General features: G+C 32.7%; 1 pseudogene; it reads left to right on the forward strand.

Annotated features, from left to right (window-relative positions):
- Positions 1-483: 483 nt before the first annotated feature.
- Positions 484-24,963, forward strand: part of LOC149538419 (putative sucrose-phosphate synthase 2) — an 84,318-nt pseudogene continuing 59,838 nt past the window's right edge.

The raw sequence follows: 24,963 nt of genomic DNA on the forward strand, positions 1-24,963 counted from the left end.
TATCAAGTCGAATGCAAATTTATCTGGTTTCACACATATTGAATTTGATCAGCTAGGGAAAGTTGATCAAAATATCGTTGAAGAAGCTACATATGTCACGATGGCTACATTTAAATCAACTCTTCTAGAAATTTCCAACTCACTACCCAAGAGTCTATATTACCAAGTTGAGCAAAAATGGCAATATAGCTTTCAAACTGAAAGATAGATTAGAGAATCAACTTTAGCCCAAGTTATGCCAGAATTAGACAAAAGGAAGATTGCTAAAGCTATGAAAAATCATAAGACTAAATTTTCCCACAAATATAGAGCCTTCCATATCTTGACAAAGAATATTGAGGATGTGGTACCAAAAGCACAACAATTTGGAAATAAATATATGGGTCATCCACTATAGCAATCAAAGAAAAAGGTGAGAAAGGATTGCAAGATCCTAAGAAAAGTGAACAAGAGGCATAAAATATTGCAAAAGAGGTTCCAGCCATGGATGGTAATGTGGAAGGCACTAAGGAGTTAGCAACAGAAGTGACCATAGCGGATGAAAAGCAACAAGCTATTCCAAATGAACAAGTGTTGAGTGCTAGTCCTCCACATGTAGACCAAGTGAGTCACTAGAACTCAATACAAATAAAGGATGTTCTTGATAATTTGGCTCTAAAAATCAATCCCTTAACAGAAGAAGATTTGAGAATGATATTGAAAGATTCCACCATGGCAATGCAGTTATGTACTAATCCTATACTGGTGAGAACAGATGAGATTAAGAAGGAAAAACTTGCATTTGTAGGGTAGAAACCACAAGAAACATCCAGTGTACCCCCTTAATCTACTAAGGTGGATGAGATAGATTCATAGGATAAACAAGTAGATCAAAGTGTAAACCAAGGAAGACAAGATGCAACACACAAGATACAATCTGTTATGCCTACTGTTGCATTTGAATTGAAAGAGGCAGAAGCACAAAATGTCACACCATCAATGCCAAGTCTCAATAACTATAGTTTAAAAGCTTTGGTAACAATTGTGAAAGATGGAAGTGAAGTGAAATTAGGCTAGGAAGAAAGTCCTATACCTACTCCACAATCACAAGGTGAAGTATGACAGGAAGAGAGTAAAAATGATATGCCTAAAGAGTTGAAGGTGACTACTACACCAAAGGAAAAAATTTCCATATAGACTCTGGTTACCCTATCAATTTCTATTACTCCTACTAGTAGTCAAGCTCTTCATAGGTTGAGCATACATGTAAAACCTTTGCAAATATCAAGGTCAAGTGCTAGTACATCAAGGAGCATAGATGATACATCTTTTGGAGATATCAGTTTAGATAAGGTGATTGAGTTGCCCAAGTTTGATATGGCAAAAATCACAATTAAAGAGATGATCATTCTACAAGAAGGTCTACATAGAATGAAGACACATGAAATGATGAGAAGGGAGTATAAGAAAAAACAAGTTTTGCATGAGATAACAAACATATTTTATGATGCTTTTAGTCTCCCTGAGATGAATAAAGACAAGCCCATCATTGAACAAATTGCTGCTATTGTTGAAAAAATAAAAGATGAATAACTGGACACAAATGTTAAACTTTTAGAATGGTCTAAAAGGAAATTTCACACAAAAGGTACTGGAGAAGATATCTAGTGCTATTGCACTAAGACAGGTTGATTTAACAACCAAAATGGAGAGTGTGAAGATGGTGTTAGAGAATATTTTCTCTCTCTACACCAAGCTATGTGATGTGAATCATTTCACATGGAAGTTCAAAGGGCTATTGACCAATTGCAAGGAGATTTACAAACCATAGGTACACTTGCCAAGATGAAAACATTTGAGCTACCTTTGTTAAGTATTCAATCCATGATGACCCCACACATGGAACTGTTGCATAAGGAATTAACCTATTCTGAGACATTGATGAAGAGAGATAACCAACTTTCAACTCATGAAAACTTAGTTGACCTTGCTGCCCAACTAGATATTCAATATTAATCTCTGGAGGTAGCATGCAACAATTGGGATGCAGCCGTGAAGATTATAATGGAGATCCATAAATAATTTTTGGATAAACACACTATCAGTGTACCACCCATGACACAAGTGTTAAAAAAGGGAGATTATGAAGTTTCTGTTGACAAAGGGATTGTGAAGTTTTGAGTAAGGGGGAGTAATAATGAAGAAGTAAGGAACAAAAAATCTACTCAATAGGAGTATCAAATTCAAATACATAAAGGAAACATTTACTTAGGAGAGTAAAGGAGAATTAAGGTATGACAGTCATCCATTTTGCAAAATTTTGAAGTTTTGAAATTTTGTATGAGAGCCGAGTCACAGATATATATTGTCTAAGTTATGCTCATAATAAGGATTGTATATGCATGAAAATGTTTTTTTGCCACTCATGTCAAAGGGGGGGGATTTTTAATCTCATATTGGTTTTGACAAGGCAGTGACAAAACACTTAGTCATTATCTATCAGTATTATAGTGCAAGCCAAGTGATCAGAGTGAGCTGAGTGAGCAAAGCATGTTGAGCATCATTTTCTAGACAATAGATGTCGAACAAATAGTATGTGTTGAGTCACTCATGAGCCAAGTAGTCTATATATGTTGAGTAATTTAGGAGTTGAGTAAACAGTATATGTCGAGCCATTAAAATTTCAAGTTATAGCATTGAGAATGTAGTGATGGCTGAGCATCAGAGCCTTCAGATGCCAAGTGAATAATTTTGGACATAGTTGTTTGTAATGGCACAAACTTCTATGTTAACCATTTTTGGGCCAACATAACAATTATTTTACAACTATAGAAGATATTTATGGAGGTATATTATGAATCGCTATGTAGTACATGAAACCAATCAAATTAAGGGATGTTTAAGTAGAAATATGGATACCTCAACCATTGATTCTTACCTAACCCTAGCCCACCTATGTTTACTTAAGGAGGCAAACCCTAAAGAGTTTTTATAGCATGAAAGGAGATGAATGCTAAGTGCAAAGAGAGAATTCATGGTGGCTATGGAGGTTGTGACAATGATTGGAATTGCAAAATTAGTTAGAGAGAACAGAGGAAAGAAAATAGAGGACAGAGGAGACATGTCTAATCAAAAGGATCAAGGATTCATCAAGAAATAGATATATCTAACATCTAGAAATAGAGTGCTAACCAAAGGATCATGGTGCTAAATCATTTTAACAGGTGATATAGAGTAAATCTCCGAATAGAGTAGTCTTAATAGGCTTGTGTAAATCTCTTAACCAAGTGCTTGCTTTATTGTAAGTTTAATTCCTCTAACAATGCACACTTTGGGTAGGGTGTTGAAATCCTTTAACAAGGTGAGACCTAATAGTCTTTGTAAGCCTTTAACAGGGATGACCCCTCATAGGGTAGATCATAGTCTATGGTCAAACTTATTGTAACCTTAATTGGCTACACTTTACAACTGCAGTAGTGAATATGTGTGGGTGTCATCTCCACCCCATTTTTACCTTCTCATTGGAGGGTTTATAGTTAAAAAAATTATTGTGTCGTGTGTTATTTGTTTCATGCTATGGATGAACATGTGTAGTTATCTATTTCAATTTACATGCTAAATTATGAGATGGATGTGTGGTGAATATTTTATGGTTAAATTTTTGAAGTGTTGATTCACCCCTCCCCCTCTCAGAATTTATTTTCCCGTTGTTATTTCCAATAGTGAAGAGAAGAAGTAAATCAAGAACATGACCAAACTCACAACAAAATTAAAGAATGTAGCAACTAGGTTGAAGTAATATTCAATCTAATAAACAAGGAAAGAAATATGAAAACTACCAAAATAGATATCCAAGATAACACTTTCTATGATGAGAAACTATACAATCTAGAGAAATGTAAAAAATGCAAAGAGAAAAATTTATTTATTAAAGATGTGGAGATAATATAAAAAAAAAGTCACAAGTTGTTCAACGATATTATTTTATCCATAATGACATGTGTGACCAACTAATTTAATGGGAAAATGCTCATAAACCATACCAGAAACCAAAAAATTGATCATCCAAAAAAGAGCTAGTTTTGGACTTCATGATAACATATGAGGGAGATACAATATGTAAAATTAAATACAAAACTAGGAGAGGGTTTAGAAAGAAATGTCAAAGATTCAAGGGAAAATATGTGCAACCAGATGTAGGACAATAGTAGTAGGGAATCCAATAGAGGGAATTCATCATTGGACACAAATGAGCAAGAAAAATATGATAGTTTTGATAATCTCATATCAAAAAGCCAAAAGGAAAATTAACTTCAAAAATAACCCAAGAACAATAGTGGAATATTCCAATGCAAGTGAAGACTGCATACTAAAAAAGAAACAAGAATGATTTTTAACCAAAAAATAGTATGGGTAGAAATGGAAATAAGGAAAGGAACACTATTAAATCAACAAGACAGTCCACCACAAAATGCACTATAATGGGTTAAGTTAATAGTAGTTAAAAGGGAAAAAAGAAAAAAATGAAATTATTCTTGAAGTATTAGCGAGAAGCTCATAAGAATAGTCAGATTCCAATAATACCAATAACATATAGAAGCTCAAACAATGAACTTATTTCACCAAAGGAAGAAGTAGCATGTAGTCAATATAGTGTTTTAAGGGATGAACTGCTAGCATAAAAAGAAAAAATGATCAAGATTATGCTAAGCAAGTGCAAAGAGAATCAAACATGAAAAAAATTAATAGAGAAGTAAGAAATTAAGTATGCTTCAAGGGTGTGGAGGTAGGATTAGATTCACACACAAGGTATGAGGAAGAAAATAAAAGGATAAAAGACATGACTCATCCACAAAAAGAACCATAATAAGGGAGAAGAGATGTAGAAGATCTAAAAAATGGGGAGGAAAACATAATTTTTTTTAACAAGACATTGAATGAAGCCCTAATTCAAGAAATGGAACTAGAAGGAAATTAGAAAGAAGATGACATAGATAATACAAAAAAAGATACTACAATAGATATGCTTGGTTTGGTAGTAGTCAAAGATGGATTGAGAAAAGAAAAGATTATTAAAAAACAAAAAATGAGAGGTAGAAAATCACTTATGGAGCTCAGATGTAGGGTTGGAGAGGAAGAAATCTAAGCCAAATAAATTGAATTATTCTATGCAAGGAAGCGACAGTACCTTCCCAAGGGATAATAAAGATTAAAACATTAAATTTTAGGGGCATTAATGCCCCTAATAAACACTTATTAATCAAAAGATATATAAAACTTTTTTATTCAGAAAGTATAATATTATAAATAACTAAACTTAGCATAGAACAGACAAATAAAATTAACTAAAAGATAGGAATATAGAAATCAGAGTGGGTGGAGTCAGTAGGAGCATCAGGAGGATTATCTATTTTATGGGATCCTAGGAAAATCTCATTTGAGTCTCTAACCAAGAGTAGTCTCTGGATGTCGGGTAGAATTAGGAGTACTAATTCTAATTTAAAAAAAAATTGACTAATGTTTATAACCCTACACAAAATGGTCATAAGTTAGCACTGTGGGCAAAGTTAAGTAATCATCTTAATGCACACAGCCTAGAAAATCACATAATAGGAGGAGACTTCAACATAACCCTCAATATCAATAAAAAATTTGGGGGGTCTACATTCATATTGCATTGAAAAATAGACTTTAATCGCTGGGTTAACAATAATAATTTTCTTGATATTGAAAACATTAATGGTAACTTTACTTGTAACAATAGGAGTGTAGGTTTTAGCCACATAGAAAAAAAAATCAGACAAATTTCTTTTCAAATGAGACTTAGGGGATTTCAACTACTCTCTTATATCTAAATCACTTAAACTATCAAGTCCTAACCACTTTATGATTAAATTAGTAATCTTAGAACCTACTAAACACTTTAGGAAATTAAGCTAAGGATTTAATACCAAAATGGTGGAATGAAGAAAGTTTTAAAGGATCCAAGATGTTTTTCTTCAAGGAAAAACTTAAAACTAGAAATAATAAACTTCTAATCTAGAATAGAGAAAACTTTAACCATATCTTTGAAGACAAACACATCATAGAATGGCACCATAAAGATCTTAACAATGAAGTAATAAAAAATGGAATGAATATAGAAAGATATAACAAAGAAAAAAATTGCTTGCCAAACATGAAGATATAGTTGCAAAGGAAGAGATTCTAGAAACAAAAATATCAAGAAACATGGTTAGTGGAAGGAGATAGGAATAATTTTTTTTGCACAACAATATGGAACAAATGAGAATCATTAATAGAATCATCCAAATTAAAGGAACATGCGACATCGTGATACAAGACCTAGAAGAAATTGTAGTAGAATTTGTGAAATATTTGGAATATATATATAGTGATATAAAAGGTTCAAACCTTAAAGATCAACAAAAGATGATACTGAATTTGTTGAAACTCATATTAGAAAGTGACAAAAATTGGCTTAATAAAAAATTTACATTCAAAAAACACCTAGATAAAGAACCAGAACCAGATGGTTTCAACTTTAATTCTTTTCAAAAATGTTGGCATATAGTAGGCAAAGATTTATATGAGGCCCTAGAACCTACTCTTAACTCAAAATATTTATTAATCGAGATCAATAACACATTCATCACCTTAATACCTAAGAAATCAAACTACTCTAAATTAGCAGATTTCAGACCTGTAGCTCTTTATAACACTATATATGAAATCCTCTGTAAATCACTAGAAAACCAATTGAAGTTCTTTTAGCTAAAATTATATGTGAAGAGAAAATATGATTTATTCTAAATAGATCCATTCTAGAAGGTATTATAATAGAAAAATAAATAATGCACTCAACTCAAGTTAATAAGGAACCATGCATACTGATAAAATTTAACATTCAAAAAAGCTTATGATAAAGTAAAATGGAGGTTTCTCTGAAAATTTATGGAAGCCTTTGGCTTTTCTAAAAAATGAGTCAATTTATTATTTAATTGCATCTCTTCTCCCAAATTATCCATCCTAGTATATGGAAACATAGAGGGCTTCTTTCAAATCTCAAGAGGAATTAGACAAGGCAATCTATTGTCCCCATTCCTCTTTGTGATCATGGTCAAAGCTTTAGGTAGAACTATACATAAGTACAAGAAGATGAAATTGAAGTCATCAAAATTTTAGAGAATGTCAATAATATCAGACACTTTGAATTTGTGGATAACATTATATTACTATATGCTAGTACCAAAAAAGAGGCCCAATGTATATATATATATATATGCTTCTAAGCAAATGGTTAATCCCAATAAATTAGATATATTCTTCCTCAACACCAAACCTAAAATAGAAATAAATATCTACTATATAATGGGATTTAGAATAGGTAACTTTCCATGTAAATATCTGAGCATTGAAATTGACAAAGATATTAAGAGTAGTTTCCTATAGAAATCGATGACCAAGATCCATAACAAAATGGACGGTTGGAAAGGAAAATGGCTCTCTAATGTGGGAAGAAAATCATTGATAAAATCAGTTCATCAATGCCAACATATAAAATGTGCATTTTACATATGCCCTCAAATGTCTGCAAGAAAATTAATTCAAAAATTAGGAACTTCTATTGGCAAGGAACTTTGAAAACTAAGAAAATACCAATGATAAAATGGGAAAACATTTGTGAACCAAAAGAGGTAGGGTGTATTGGCATAAAAAAGTTGACCTTTTAGAACCTAGCTCTAGGAGCCAAGCTATGCTAGAACATGTTAACAAAGCCCTATAGGAAATGAGATGATATTCTTCTAGATAGATATGCTTTAGATGCAGTTCCCATCAATCTTTTTAGATGTAGAAATCACCCATGTGGTTATAGGATTTGAAATTTCATTTTAGCTTGTAGAGAAATGATTAACAACACATTATCTTGGGATATTGGAGATGGGAAGTATGTTCTTTATGGGAAGACTCTTGGGGAGGATACACCCCTCTCAGTTCAACCCAGGATAATCCTTAAGTTCAAATCACTTTAAAACAATTGTAGTGTATCAAATTAAGAAATTACATTAAAGTGGATGAAAAACATCCAACCTTAGGGTGGAAGTGGAGATCCTTATATGACATGAACCTTTCAAATGAAAAAAATAGAACTACTAAGTATCTCTCAAAAATAGAACTTCCATCTTAAAAGATAGAAAGGAAAAAATATTTGGTGTGGTTACAACGATGGTAATTATAAGGTGAAAGATGGATATAGTCAAGCTATAAATTTGGTCAATTAGAAAAATTTTGAATACACATTAAAATTATGTCGACATAATGCATGTCTACCAAAAGTAGACAACTTGTTATGGGAAACTTTAAAGGAGTGTATTCTAACTATAGAAGTGAGGTATAAAGGTTCACCTAGATATATTCTATGCAAAGAAGACTCATAAATTTTCAATCACATTCTCCTTAATTATCCCTAAGCCACCTAATGTTGGGAAAATATTATTTACCTTAAGGGAAATCATAATATTGTCAGTTAGTACAAAACACTTAGTCATTTACAACGAAGGGTTGGTTCGTCAACACTACGACCGAGTTACTATATATAGGTCGAGTTATGTAAAGACAAAGTGGATACATTTAGTAGTTATTGAGCAATAGTGATTGCCAAGAAAATCAATAGTTTCTGAGTATACAGAGGTTGTTGAGTTGTACAGGAGGAAACACATGAGCCAAGTGTTATAGAAGCCAAGTTTAGTATGCACTGTGGAACATCATGAAGAACATGCATGAGGTAGCATCAAAAGGTATATGCATTCAGTTAGATAGTTTTTTATATATGTTTCAAAAGGTACAAAAAAAAATGTAAATTATTTTGATTAAGTAAAAATAGGTTTTAAAGGACCCGAAACCTTTAACAAAGTATCAAGAAGTAAAAATAGTATAACAAGTGGAGTCTGAGATGAAACATAGAAATTCAAACCACATAGAACACAAAATAATAGGCCTGATAAAGAACAAAAACCAAAAAAAAGTAAGAGGCCACCCTAAAACAAAACTGAAAGAAACAACAAAAGGACAGCAAAAAGCCAGCACCCGGACAACTATGTAGTCTACAACAAGTCAGCAGTCTGATCCACTAGAATGTGCAAGTTCTTTGCGGTAGCCTTCATTTCTTCTGCCTTGCTCACATCCCCAACCTTCTTGGAATGATCCCTTTTACACTTGCTTCGTCCTTGGTTGTTAGTCACAATAGGAGAATCCTACCCTTTATCTTGCTCAACCTTTTTCAAGAGACTGTTAACATTATCCACCACTGTCTTTAATATGTTACTATTATGCTCAGTCATCCTCTTAGTCATTTTTTGAATATTTCACATTCTGGTCTCCAGACTCTCCAACCTCTTATTGAAATTAGTGTTAGCCTTCTCTAAGACCCTATTCTTATCTTCAAACATAGGACCTTTTTCATTAAATTTTTCACCTCTTCAACATTACCAATTACTTCTAATAATCAGTCAATATGTTGACCCAAAGTGCGTTCCCCTCTGGTCATCTTAGTAAACTGCTCAAAATATTTTAAAATATCCTACATTTTTTTTTAAAGTATACAAATTCCTTTAGGATGTTCCCAAGATTACCAATAATTCCTTTTGTAACACCCATCTCCCTCTCATTCCCGTTATTATCGAGGGAACGATAATCTTATGTAAATTGTTTTTACCAAGTTGGAAACACATTTTTATAATTGAGGAACTAATCAAGGAGGTAATTATGTCTATAATTGTGCATCATTAAGTCCCTATTCAATGAGATCAACCAATCAAAAAATTAGAAGAACTGAGCGAAAAAAAAGATGAATTTGGATCATTGCTTGAGATCTAGAAACTTCTAAGATGGCTATTTAAGCATAATTCCAAGCCATAATTTTGTTATTGAGAGTTGAAGGATTGCATGTGTGTAAAGCTAAGGTGAATCAACAAGTTATGAAGTAAAGAGACCGAGTAGTGCAGAGAGCAGTTGTTGCAGATCAATCATATTGAGGTGATTATAGTTTGGATAGAGGTGACATGTCACTAGCATTCAAGTGAAAATTGAAGGATCAAGGTACTATTACATTATAATAGGTGTATCAAGGTGAATCTCTTTAAAAAGTGGTTCTAACAAGCCTATGTTAATCTCTTAACAGAGTAATCACTTAATTATGTAGTTTAAATCCTTTAATCAAGGTACACTTAACAGTCTTGTGATCTCTTAATGAGGCAAACCCCTCATACTGTAGATCATTAGAAGTGATCAAACTTTGTAGCCCTAAAAGGCACACTTTATTGTTCTAGTAGTAAAGATTGTGTCGGTGTCATCCCCACTATAGTTTTACATTCACTTTGGAGGATTTCTATGTTACCAAATTTGGTGTTATGTGTTGGAGCAAAGGTATTAGAGATTTCACCACCCACCCACCCACCCACCCCCCGCCCCCCCCCCCCCCCCCCCCCCCCCCCCCCCCCCCCCCCCTTCCCCACAAATTCTTAGTATCTTACTTTCCCACTAGATATCCAACAAATATTTGTAATAAATTGAATTGGTCCACAATGTTTTCTAATAACCTTAAAGAGTTCTTACAACAATGACCTTCTATAATGCCTAATAGTATGTATATTGACATTTGGACCATTTTCCCCTCAATAATCATATGGGAATTATGGAAAGAGAGGAATAGAAAGTTATTCCAAGATAAATTGATTAATGTATAATCTCCTGGGAACAAAATAGAAGCCAATACAGTTGAAACCTTGAACAACAGACTAAGGAACACAAAACACAATGAAGGAATTTTTTCATTATGGGATGGCTTGACCTAGTGAAATTTGAATGGGATAATTATCCCACCAATTTGGGTAGTTGGGAACCCCCAAGAGTGGGATGGTTTAAAATGAATTTTGATGGGATTCAAGAGGTAACCTAGGAGTGGATGGCATAGTCTATATTATTCACAATAGTAAATGTCAGATAATAGGTAAACAAGAGAAACCACTAACAATATGGAAGAAATCCCAACTTTAGTAGAGGGACTACAAATTAGTAAGAAGATAGGTCTCAAATAGTCTATAGTAGAAGGTGATTCTCAAATTATTATAATTGCAATCAAGATGGGTCACATGAAAAATTGGAAATTAAACTAAATACTAGGACACACCTTACAATTGGTAAAGTATTTCACAATGATTGAATTCAAACACAAACACACACACACACACACACACACACACACACACACACACACACACACACACACACACACACACACACACACACACACATTTGTGTCTATGTGTGTGTGTGGAAGGCATCAAACAAGAAGATGAACTAACTAATTGAGGCACCAATGGGCTAGACATTAAAGAGTATTTTATTAAGATATCATAACAAGAGGAATAATTTAATAAAACATGTTCCATATATTATAATTCTAATATATTAAAGACATTGCATAGAAATCATTTAGAATCACATTTTAAATATATAACATTAATTCTTCTAGACCTTGGTAGGTAGTTTTTCAAGATCAAGGTAGCCCTATAAGTATCCTTCACTTGTAATTAGAATTAGGCTCTTTTGTCAACAAGTCTAATAGATTTATTATGGCTTCTTATTTTTGTCCTTTCCTAATTAGATATCTTAATCCTAGTAATTATAGGCTTTCCCTTATCACCCCTCTGATTTTAATGTTAATGATTAGGGAGGGTGAGATCAAAGTATTTGACTTCTCCTTTCATTAGTAGCATCATTTTTTAGGTCAACACCTTTAATAAGATGTTATACCCCAAACTATAGCATTTATCTATAGCTAAACAAAATAGCCATCCTATAATCCACTCAATAATTAGATTAACCTATAATTAGAGTTAAGATTTAAAATATAATTCTGACTATTAATATTGAAATGCTAAGAAAAGTTTGATAGTGAATTTATTTGTTAACATATTTCTATAAAGCTATCACAAGGTCAAAGACCTAAATTAAATGGTAAAAAATTAATTGAATTAGATATGAACTTATAATGTTTAATTAAGTATCAAAGGTTAATATTACATAACTGAGCAAAGACATTTGCACATTTGGGATAATGGGATAAATAAAAAAGTAATTTACCTCATATGGAAAATTAGCATTTATAAGTAAAATTAGAACTTTCATAAATACTGGTAGGTCTAGAAATTTTGTACAACCATGTACCTTAATCAGATTGTTGGTACAAAAATAAAAATTGAAGAATTATCCACCTTTTTACTTATATTGTGATAAATATGAAATGAGTTACTCTTTTCCATTTCAAACTTACTTTATGTACAATTCTCTATTTATTAAGGACTAACAATGATCTTAGATATAAAGGAATTTGCAAGATTTAAAATTTCAACATCAAATATGACTAAAGAAAACAAAACACTATGGACATGGTGCAGATTTTGAGCATAAATTCAAAACACGACACCCTCTCTCATAAAATTGTAGAAAACCTTGATGTATATAAAATTTATTGTAAGTGATGGGATTTACTCCCAACCTTAGGAGGTAAAATAAGTTATGATGTATTCAATGTTGAAGTTGATGAAAGATCAACCCCACAGCTCCCAAGAATCACTTGCATGCAAATACCTATCATAGAAAGAGAGAAGAAAAAACTACAGAGGCTGGAATTCCAAGATCCATAGATGAGACATTCTTGATGAGAAAAAAAAATATTTCTATTATCAAAAGTGAATTAATCTAATAATTACAAAGAGAGATCGTCCTTAAAAAGGAGACCAAAATCCTAAAAAGGTCTAACCTAGGTTGCATCATAATAATTAATAAAAGAATTAATTATTAGATGCCTAAAGTATAGCTTAAGCAAACTAGAGCTAATTAGGAAATATCTAATTACTCTAACACCCCCCTAAGATAAACTTAGTGAGTAGATAAAAACCTAGAATCCACTACAGAAAGTAGATTTTGGTCCCAACAACCAAGCCTGATAAGTTACCCAAGCACAATCAAATCTCTAGAAAGAGGAAAAATAGAGAAAACCACATTGGAAAAGCCATAATCCAAAAAGAGATGGAAATAATGCTGAAAAGAACTAGTGAAGGACAAAAGTCTCTAAACTAGGGAATGCACCAAAAGATAGGAACAAAAGATAATCATGAAGAACAACACTGAATCATGTAGAAGCTACAAAGGTCTGTTAAAAGTAACTATTGATATGAAAAACCTCCACTAATATAGAACCTGACCAGGTAGAGAAGACTATAATCAACATTAAATTAGGAGGCACACAAAGGAAAACAATTGAACTTAAAGATACAAATGACATGAAACACCAAAGCCTGAAGAGTTGATCAATTGAACATGGAAGACTACAACCAAAGTAGGAACAAAATGAAGAGTGTCTATATGGTATATGATCCATCTCACCAAAATGCATAGTTGCCTAGCCAATACATCCACCTAGTACATAAGAACAAAAATTGAATACATAACTCACTCCATCAAACCAAGGAAGCATGAGAAGCAACAAAAGAACCCCCCTAATGCAAACAAGGGTGAGGTGACATGCAATTGGAAAAGTGGGCCAAAATAACTGCATGTCAAGAAAACATGATAAAGATGAGCAAAAGAGTACATATGTGTGTACTGAGGTGATCAATCTTAGACATGTCATGTGGCTAATGTCATAGAAGGGAAACTCATTGGACAAAGGAAGATGGCAAACAAAGGCAAAACATCAACCCCCCATTACACTTTAATGAGAGTAATGCATGTATAGTAAGGCATGAGATATGGTGAATCCCAATAATACAATAATTTAAATGAGTGTCCTCAAATGACACTACTCAAACCAGAAGGTAAAGTAAGGAAAAATAACTAAAACAAAAAATATAGATGCAATATGGCACTTTATCTTAGTGTGTTTGCAAGAATGTATACAATTGATGTCTAAATAGACTAGAAGAGACATGAGACTAATAGAATAGAAAGTACAAGTCATGAAAAATCATCTAAAGAAATAAAATTGATCCTCGACTCTGATACCATGTTGAAGTTGATGAAAGATCAACCACATAGCTCCCAAGAATCACCTTCATGCAAACACTTGTCACATAAAGAGAGAAGCAAAAACTATGGAGGTTGGAATTTCAAGATCCACTAATGAGATATTCTTGATGAGAAAAAACAAGATTTCTATTATCAAAAGTGAATTAATCTAATAATTACAAAGAGAGATTGTCCTTATAAAGGAGATCGAAACTCTAAAAAGGTCTAACCTAGGTTGCACCATAATAATTAATAAAAGAATTAATTAATAGATGCCTAAAGTTTAGCTTAAGAAAACTAGAGTTAATTAGGAAATATCTAATTACTCTAATATTCAATTCATCACTATGAAAGAGAAGGAATGTCTTCCCAAGTTCTTTTCTATAAAAGGAAAGGCAATTGTATGTACACGTAACCATGATAATAGCATCCTAGGTTAGATTGGTGGTTTCTTCTCCATTCTTTTTCCCCCAATGCTTGCACAGTAAAGGTGGAAAATACATTGTAAATAATTTTAAAAGTATTAATATAATTATTGGCAATAGCCTTTTACTAATAAAGAAATTTAAATTAAATACAAAGATTAAATAGTTGTATAATTGATTTAGTAAATGAATTATATAGTTCACTCAATAATTAAATCTGACCCATTTAAATCATATACATTACAAAATTAGTTAATTGTTTAAATTAAATAAATTACATCTTCCTCACCAACCACTAATGGGAAAAAATCAATTCAACCAATGAGGAATGAGGATTTGGAACACATGGATTCACAAGAGGCTTTTCTATCTTGGTCACTTAATTTAAATAACTCAATCTTGTCCCCTCATTTGAGACATGTCAACAAACACAAATAACCACTTGTCTATAATCATGGTTATACTAACCTAACTCAATCTCTACCCCTGCCCTTAAGCAATCCTACAAATAGTATGCACTTGAATTGAGAAAATTATCTATTGTCATTTGCATTACAATTATAGTCAAATTGAGATCATTCATTAACATTCACATGCATATGATAGTCAAATATATTCATGTTTTAGCATAAGAGTTCAACATTATAATAGCAAATTTAGATAAATTTGAGCGTGTAGAATATATAATTTAGATTAATTCATCATAATCTAGCATAACTGCACATCATGTACCTTAAATCTTCACTCTCATTCTAAGGATTGTCACTTTAGGAATGTTTCTTTCAGTTGAGAGCATTCATTTATATTAGATAGAAAAACATGAGGTGATTCCAATACTAACGTTTTTCTTATGATCTTTAATGAATTCGTGTTGTATATTTGACATTTTCAAGTACATGAGCAAGCACACATAAAATATTGATGTCTAGTCAGTAAAGAATAATGCTTATGCAACAAATAATGATGCCTACAATTTAAAGTTTGACACCTCCTATATTTATTACAATGCATGCAAAGTTTCTTCATCTTCTATCTAATATTCTTAGAACACATACAATAAGACTTTTTGACTCTTCTCTTTATTCTCTATAGTGCTTATTAATTGTAAAGATTCTTTTAGTACATAATAGAAAAGATTTGGCACATACACTATAAGTTTTACCACTTTGTAGTTTATTTACAATGCTTGTCAAATTTTAAATAGCACCTATTACTATTATTTTAAAAATTTAAAATTCTTAGATCTATTTTCTTATAAAATATTTGTAGATGATAGGACATAAAAAGGTAAAGAAGCTTGCATTTTGGATTCTTTATTTTCACAAGGAAAAGGAGACAAAAATATTTGATAGATATGCAAAAAGAATTCATGATGGAAATTTTTTATAAGGCTTAAATGAATATGTAAAAGCATAAGAACATTATCTAAAAGTCATTAATGCCTACAAAGAAAAGTTTCCTTCATTAAATTGAGCACAACTCATTTTATTTGAGTGAATTTTTATTTTGTAAAATTCTCCTCAGAGGAGGCTTTGATACCATTTGTTGCTCCATAAAGAGGGGAGAATCAATATAATACTGGTTAATTCAAACTTTTACCTTTCACTAGTCTATGAAATTATTAACAGTCACCCAAACATTTATTAGATAAACATGCATGATAGAAATGCATTCACACATAATACTAATATATCTCATGGAAACTCAATTTGGGTGAAAATCACTATTGTGAGACGATGCTTACAAAGCTTGCACCCTTCAAGAGTGTGTTGCATCAAGAGATTATCCCTATTAAAATATTACAAAGACACTATCAAGTGCCACCCAATTAAGGGATTTGAAAGAGATCAATTAGAGTCTTCACCCAGTTAAAGCTATCCTAGTTAAAGGTCTTAGAATACAAATGAATGTGTTACCCAATTAAGAGATTTAATACAAAAGACTTGTTAGAGCCCACCCTCGATAGGATTTAGTATTGTAATTATAAGAGAAGAACACAATTATTAATCCATGAGAGATAAATACTTATCTTAGCTTTTTTAAGATCACCTTGATGCACATTTACTGGTTTACAAATTTATCAGGTCACCTCAACTCTACAACTTAGACTTCATTACTCCAGTACTTGGCTCTTCATAGCTTTAACACTTCTACTCAATAAATTGTTTGACTCAATCAACAAACTTCACTTATACTATATAAGCATTCAAATTTTTATTCGTTTCTTCAATGATTGTATCAACCTAACACTTTGGCCTTCTACCTTCTCAAATGTGCAATCCCCATTGGTTAATTTAAAAAATGAATAACTATATTCAATTCATAATCAATCTTCTTCAAACCCTAATCTAAGAATTCAAAATTTTAATTCTCCTACCTCTTTCATGCATGTTTTCCTTTCTCTAACATGTGTCATTCTTGCAATTTGTGTGTCAAGTGTATTTTCCTAACATAGAAAATCATTGGTTTTTTATGAAACTTGTCTACTTGCTGGGAAGAATTCAAATTTGGATCCTCCTACCTATTTTCTCATTGGAGCATGATGTGATGAATACCTCCCCATTCTTCAAGGTGCTAGATGAATTACACCTACCCCATGACATGTCTATTCATGTGTTTTCTTCATTTTCCTTTTGATCTTGATGACTCTTCATATTTCTTGTTTGACAACCAATCTTACCTTCTTGTCTACCTATCTTGACTTTTGCTTGATGTTACCTTTCACTTAACCTACTTAGTCAAAGTGTGATTGTGAATATCACTCATATTCACCTGTCCAGTATCACCATACTCCATCTTCCTCTAGCTAGGATGCACTAGTCTCATTCCTTATCTCATCAGTTTCCTTTTCTAAAATTGTTGATACTTCATTGCTTTCTTGACATCAATTATAACCATAATATAAATGGTCTTACTGGTAAGATTCCTTAGTCTCTAATTCTTTCTTCTTTTACAGTTATGAAAACACATTATATATACCAAATTACTAAGTAGTAGTCTAAAGATGCAACATACCACACTACCTTATCCTCCTCTTCTATTAGAAAAACTTTCCTTTGTTTAAAAATTACTTACACTCTTTCACATTGTTGAACAACCAAATTTTCTAAATTATAATATTTCCATACCCATTCTACCCCAACATAACACCATCTCTTATATAAATAATCGACAACCTTTTCACCCCACCTATCTAAAAAAAATTCCTTCAATTTCCTTATCTCATAATTCTTAGATAATGTAGATATGCCATTCTAAGAATCATCCCTAGACTTCATAGTGGAACCATTCCTTAGTTTCCACGAAATGTGGTTTGTGATTAGATGTCTACAAGATCAAATAAAATTCCAAATAGTCAAACCCTTGGGTGGATTTTAGATCATAAATATCCTATATATCTCATTTAAATAAAAATATTTTTCTCAAAGAGTCTTCACCCATAGTTAGTCTGAACATTCATACATGTTCATACCAATTTTTCTCCCAAAACCTCATTCAACATATTCAAATCTCTTAACACCATAATCTCTTTATCCTTTGATCTACATATTTTATCATAAGATAATAATATGATATTGTCCTCATCATTTTCTCCATTCCAAAAGCAAATCAAATTCTTTTCCCTTTAGCCTTTAAGACCTTTTTAGGTATTTCCAAAGACATTATAGAGAAAATGGGAATAGAAGAGATAACTACTTTCAACATGAATATTCTTCCACATTAAGTAAGTCATCTACCCTTCCACCATCCATTTTTCAAACACCGATTACTACAATCCTTCCACAAATATGTCTTGTTCGCACCTTAAAGAAAAGGAATCCCTAGATTCTTACTTGGTAAATAACCACACCTCATGTTCAAAATTATACATATACCTCTTTTTCTACATCCAAGTTTTGAAAAATATTTTTTTTGTTTCCATCAATTTATAAATTGGACATGTGCTCTTTTATAAGTTGCCTTGATAACTCTTTCTTATCTTAATGAATCCGCTCTAGCTACAAAAGTGTCTTCCACAAATTATAGATGAGAGATAGGGTTTATGCCTTCAACCACCCTTATTCCCTTCCATCTACCTTTTGAAATCTGATTGAAAAGATCATTATTGAGAGAGACTATTGAAAGAGGGAGATTGTTGAAGAAGACTATGTGTTCTAATCATTGTTTTGTCACTGATGTCAAACCTGCTATTTGCTAGTAAGACAACTACTTACAACATTCAAGTACTATCAATTAGTTGATTAATGAAGAGAATTTTATCAATAAGAGGTAACAAAGCACCTAGAGGAAAGGTTGAGTTATGATTATGTAATGAAGTACAAGGATCCATTAAGACAATGATGACATAATGTATTGATAATCTACTTAAGGTTACAAATGTTGGCTACACTAAGAAATTTTAGAAGAACAAGTTACACAAAGTTTGTCTATCAAGCTTGACCAAGTGGACAATAGGTGTCAAGCAAAGTTAGAGCAAGCCGAGCAAAAAGTCAGTTGGAGTCGAGTGAAAGAAAATTCTAGTGGATGTCGAGCAAGATAGCTGATGTCGAGTAAAGTTTAGTTGATGTTGAGTATTAGTAAACTTTAGTTGATGCCAAGTTATTTAATAGTTGATGTTGAGCAATGTAGTATGTGTCGAGCATTAGAAGGTTGATAATGTTGAGCTGCTGCATTATGTTAAAAATCAAAGATTCACCGAATCTAAGCTTGTAAGTTTCTTTTCTTGAAACTCATGAACTAGAAGGAAGATAAGGTTAATGAGATGGTGGAATAGAATTTGATGTAAACTAATTTGAGGTGAATTCAAATGGATTTTAGGAGAAGTTTCTAGAAGAGATACAAGACAAGGGGTAGATACATTGTATCCTACCTAATCCATCAAAACCCTAAATTGGATGATGGAAAATGATCAAGAAAATATCCTAATTTCCTATTTATAGGAATGTCTAGTCATGAAGCAAAGTTGTCATGTGTGAGAACCTAAGGAGGAGTTTAGGGTTTTGCTTCATCAAGTGACCCAAGAGAATAGTCTGCAATGGCATGTTAAGCAAGAAGGCTAAGGAGATGAATGCTTGAAGGGTGAACAAGCTATCAAAGTTGCAAAGTATGAAGGCCAAGTAGAATTAAGGATTGAATAGAGATCTATAATCTGTAAGAGAATTTGTAAGTTGTATCAGATCAAAGTGTTGGAAATAGAGACGGAGTAATTGAGAGGGGAGGGGTGAATCAGTTACCACAAAAATAAATCCACAGATCCTTAGATGTCTTAAAATATAGTTGTTGCTGACACTCGGTAACCACACAAATAAATATTGAAACTTGATAGATGTTCTATTAACTTATTAAGCATTTAAAGTGATTAACATGCATGCATAAATGAAATAATATGAACACAAGAGACACCAGATTTAACGTGGAAACCCAATATGGGAAAAAACACCAAGTAACTAGTCACCAATTTTCACTCTTCTGAAGTGAGCCTTGTTAGGAGCCAACCCTGTTAAAGGTTACAAAACACACTGTTAGGTGTGACCTTGTTAGAGGATTTAAACACCCTGTAAGGAGTGGCCTAGTTGGAGGTCTTAAGAACAATTCAACTGAATTGTCACCTTGTTAGAGGATTTACAAAATGGTTGTTAAACCAACTCTGTTAAGAGATTTTGAATCACTATTACAATGATTAGAAAGCAACAATGAAGTGATTTGAAATATATGCAACTTATCTTTGCTGAATACAGATCTTTTTTTTACTTCACTAGATCCTCACTGATTGAATGGAACTTTGCAGCTCCATAAGGATATCTAATCCTTCCGCAACATTTGCTCATATATTCAATATTCATTCATTCCATTTACATCCATACATTCACACTCTTATGCATCCACACTCTTACATATTCATGAATTCACAATTTGACCTTTCATATATACCTTACAGATTGTCAAGTCAGCTCAAATACAAGTTACAACAACTGAAAAACATTAAATCAGTCGGCTGCAAACATTGCACAAAACAATTAAACTTAATTCTTTAGAACAATAAAATTCTTCGCTACCCAACCCAGCTCGGTGACCACTGCTCCAGAATGGTTTCCATAGTGTTAACCAAGTGAAGCTCGGTAAACACTGCAAACCTTGCAACTTCCTTCGGAGACCGAGTTAACTCGGTAAACACTAACCTTCCTTTGCTTACCAAGTGAGCTCGATAAAAGCTAACTTTCTCTTCGATGACCGAGTGAACTTGGTAGACATTGACTTTCCCTTTTTTCACCTTGGGAGCTCGATTACCATTAAATTTCTACTACAAAATCCTTTGATGCCCGAGTGAGCTCGGTAAGAGCTAACTTACTGTGTAATGTTCAGGAATGCTCAGTAGTCACTATAAATTGCTTTGCTAACCATTTGAGCTTGGTAGACTCTGTCTGATGGCTAATATGACATTTGTGTAACATTAAAGACAATACACAATTAACAATTGTATCCAAAAATCTCCCTCTTTGGCATTGATTGCAACATAACATGTCATAGCAGAATGAAATTTGAAAACAAGTCTTTTCTCTTATATGGCAACACAACATGTCAACATAACAATTCTCCCTCTAAGATAGAAAACTCTCCCTCTTACAGTAATCTCCCTCTGTGAAGGAATTACATAGCAAACTCTTTATTTTAAAAAAATTTCAAATAGATATGACGGTAAAACTCTCCCTCTTTGACAACACATGACAAAGACAACTCAAATCAAATGAATTTCAGTGTACCTTTAGTACTGATTCATATGCAATATTTTCTGATTATGCTGCATCAACTGATAGATCTTCAACCTAGTATGAGTTGATGCATCACTAAAACTTCATTTTAGTGAACTTCAGATAGGGGAGTGACCCCTAACTTACCTCTTAGATACAAGAATACATCCTTAGGTAATGGTTTTGTGAATATGTCAGCAATTTGTTCCTTTGTATGAACATATTCCAATCTGATCTCCTTATCTTGCACCAATTCTCTGACAAAATGATATTTTATTGCAATGTGCTTGGTTTTGGAATGCATCACTGAATTCTTAGATATGTTGATTGCAATTGTATTATCATAGAACATAACAACTGGTTCTTTGATTTCCACCTTCATGCCTTCCAACAATTATTTAAACAAAACAATATTAGAATAGTTTACTGCTGTAGCAACATACTCTACCTCTATTGTAGATTGAGATGTATAATTCTGCTTTTTGCTTGTCCAAGAAACCAACCTCTTTCCAAGAAAGAATGCATCTCCACTTGTACTTTTTCTGTCATCAAGGTTTTCTGCCAAATCAGCATCAGTAAACACTTTCAAATCCATATTACCTCCAAATTTGTACCATAAACCATAATCCTCAGTTCCTTTCAAATATCTCATTATTCTTTTGATTGTCATTATGTGATTTTCTCTTGGTTTTGCTGAAAATCTTGCTACAATACCAACTACAAGGGCAATATCTGGCCTAGTATGAACTACATACTGCAACTTTTCAATCATAAATCTATACAATGTTTGATCTACTTCTTTTGATTCATCTTCCTTGGTAAGTTTTAATCTAGTACACATAGGAGTCCCAATTGGTTTACAATCTTCCATTCCAAACTTTTTTAATATCTCCTTGATATATTTTGATTGAGTGATGTAGATACCATTTTTATTCTGTTGAATTTGAAGACCAACAAAGAATTTGATTTCACCACACATAGACATTTCAAATTTCTTGTTCATTTGTTCTGAGAATTCTTTGCAAAGATCATCATTTCCTGTGAACACAGCGTCATCTACAAATATCTCTGCTAAAACAATCTTATCATCTGATCCTTCCTTTATATACAAGCTACTATTATCATTAGTTCTTTGAAAACCAATATGAATAAGATAGTTATGCAATCTTTCATACCTTGCTCTAGGGGCTTGTTTCAGACCGTACAATGCCTTGTGTAATTTGCATACCATGTTCTTTTTATCTGGATCAACAAAACCTTCAGGTTGTTCAATGTAAACCTCTTCATCCAGTATACCATTGAGGAATGCTAACTTGACATCCATCTGATAAACTTTGAATCCTTTGTGAGCAGCATATGCTAGTAAGGTTCTAACTCCTTCTAATCTTGCAACAAGAGCAAAAGTTTCTCCATAGTCTATTCCTTCCTCTTGAGCATATCCTTTGCATACTAGTCTAGCTTTGTTTCTTGATACCTTACCATCTTCATCCAACTTGTTTCTGAATACCCACTTAGTTCCAATCACATTTTTGTCTTTAGGTCTAGGTACAAGAGTCCATGTCTTGTTTTTTTCTATCTGTTCTATCTCTTCATTCATAGCTTCAATCTAACTATCATTTACCAATGCATCTTTGATATTTTTAGGTTCAAAATCAGAAAGTAAACAAGTACCTTTCAACTTATTTCTTGTCATGGTTCCTTCATATTTATCTCCAATGATCTGATTTGCTGAATGATGTCTCCTGACATACTTAGCTAATACAGGTTCCTTGCCTTTTGAATGAATTTCATTATTATCCTCTTACATTTCAACTTCAGGTTCTGTCTGTTCTGGCTTGGTAGATATTTGCTCAGTAGATGTTGGCTTGGGTCCTTCAGATTCGATAAAAACTTGCTTGGTAGTCACTGAATTTAACTCGATTTGCTGTGGCTTGATTTGAACTTCCTGTAACTCGGTTACAGATGACTTGGGAGTAGAAGATTCCTGATTCTCTGATGTAACTAGTACTGTATCAGGTTCAATGAAGACAAACCTTTTATAATATTTTGGTTCCCTTTTGCTTTCTTCTTCAGTCCTTTCTGCAAACTCATCAACTTTCACATGTGCACTTTCTATGACTTTGTGAGTAGACAAGTTCAAACATCTATATGCCTTACTTTTGCATGAGTATCCAAAGAATATACTTTCATCACCTTTCACATCAAATTTTCCTTTTCTAGATTCTTTCAAAATGTAACATTTACTTCCAAATACTTTAAGATAACTTACATTAGGTTTATAGCCATACCATAACTCATGGGGGGTTTTGAATGAGTCTTTCTTCAGCTATACTCAGTTCATGGTATGAATTGCAGTGTTGATAGCTTCCTTCCAGTATTTGATAGCAATGCTCTTTTCAATCATTAGAGTTCTTGCACAATCCATGATGGATCTGTTCCTTCTTTCAGCTATTCCATTTTGCTGGGGTGTTCTAGGGGCTGATACCTGTCTTTTGATTCCTCTTTCAATACAAAAGTTATTAAACTCATGTGAAATGAATTCTCCACCTCTGTCTGACCTCAAGCAATTAATCTTTTCCCTGTTTCCTTTTCTACTCTGGCCAAATACCATTTGAACTTTTCAAATGCTTTTGATTTGTTTCTTAGATACATGACTATCATCATTCTTGAGTAATCATCAACAAAAAGAATGAAGAGCTTTTCTTTAGTATAGCTTTCAATTCCAATGGGTCCACATAAATCAGTATGTACAATTTCTAATATATCTTTAGACTGATAGTTTTTACTTTTAAAACTAGTCTTTTCCATTTTACCAATCTGACAATTTTTGCATAGATCGACCTCAGGTTTCTTTATGTTAGGAATGCCTCTTACTTTCTTCAATTTGCTTATCTTTACCAAATTATCAAAATTTACATGACACAACCTTTTATGCCATAACCAACTTTCTTCAACTTGAGCAATGAAACATGAACATTCACCTAGTTCAAGATAGAACAAGTTACCTTTAGTTTGATTACCTGATCCAATCAACTTTCCTTTGCCATCCAGCAGTCTTGCTTTACCATGCATGAATTCTACTTTGAATCCATTATTGAGTAGTTGTGCCACACTTAACAAATTATGCTTTTGTCCTTCTACCCAATAGGCATTATCACATATAAGTTCTTTGGTTAGAGAGATTCTCCCTCTTCCTTTTATACAACAAGGTTCATTGTTACCAAATCTTACACTGCCACCATCGTAGTCTTCAAAGTATTCAAACTTAGTTTTGTCACTAGTCATGTGATGAGAACAACCACTATTTATGATCCATGTATCATTTTTTCTCATATGAGAAATGAGTGCCATTTCCTCATCATTATCAGACTCATCTTTCATAGCAATGTAGACAATTTCATCTTCTTCTTCATCATTAGAATCATTAGAATCTTTAGCCATAAAACATGTTTTCTTACCTTTATCCTTGAATGATTTGAAGTCTTTCTTGCCATTGAACTTTTATCCTTTCTTCTCATCTTTATTCTGCTTGTTTGGACACCTAGCAGCAATATGACCAACTTCTTCACATGAAAAATAGATTAGAGGTACTTTACTTTTGTATTCTCCTCTGCCTCTAGAATATTTTCTTGCTAGAAGGGCTTCTATTACTTCAAGATCACTATCTAAACTTTGGTCTGATTCATCTTCACTTTCTGACTGAGATTCCCTTTTCTTTTTGCCTTTCTCCTTGAGTGAAA

Source organism: Cupressus sempervirens, chromosome 9 (genome assembly GCF_028749045.1).
Source record: "Cupressus sempervirens isolate cs-2001-9-10 chromosome 9, ASM2874904v1, whole genome shotgun sequence".
Classification (NCBI taxonomy): Eukaryota; Viridiplantae; Streptophyta; class Pinopsida; order Cupressales; family Cupressaceae; genus Cupressus; species Cupressus sempervirens.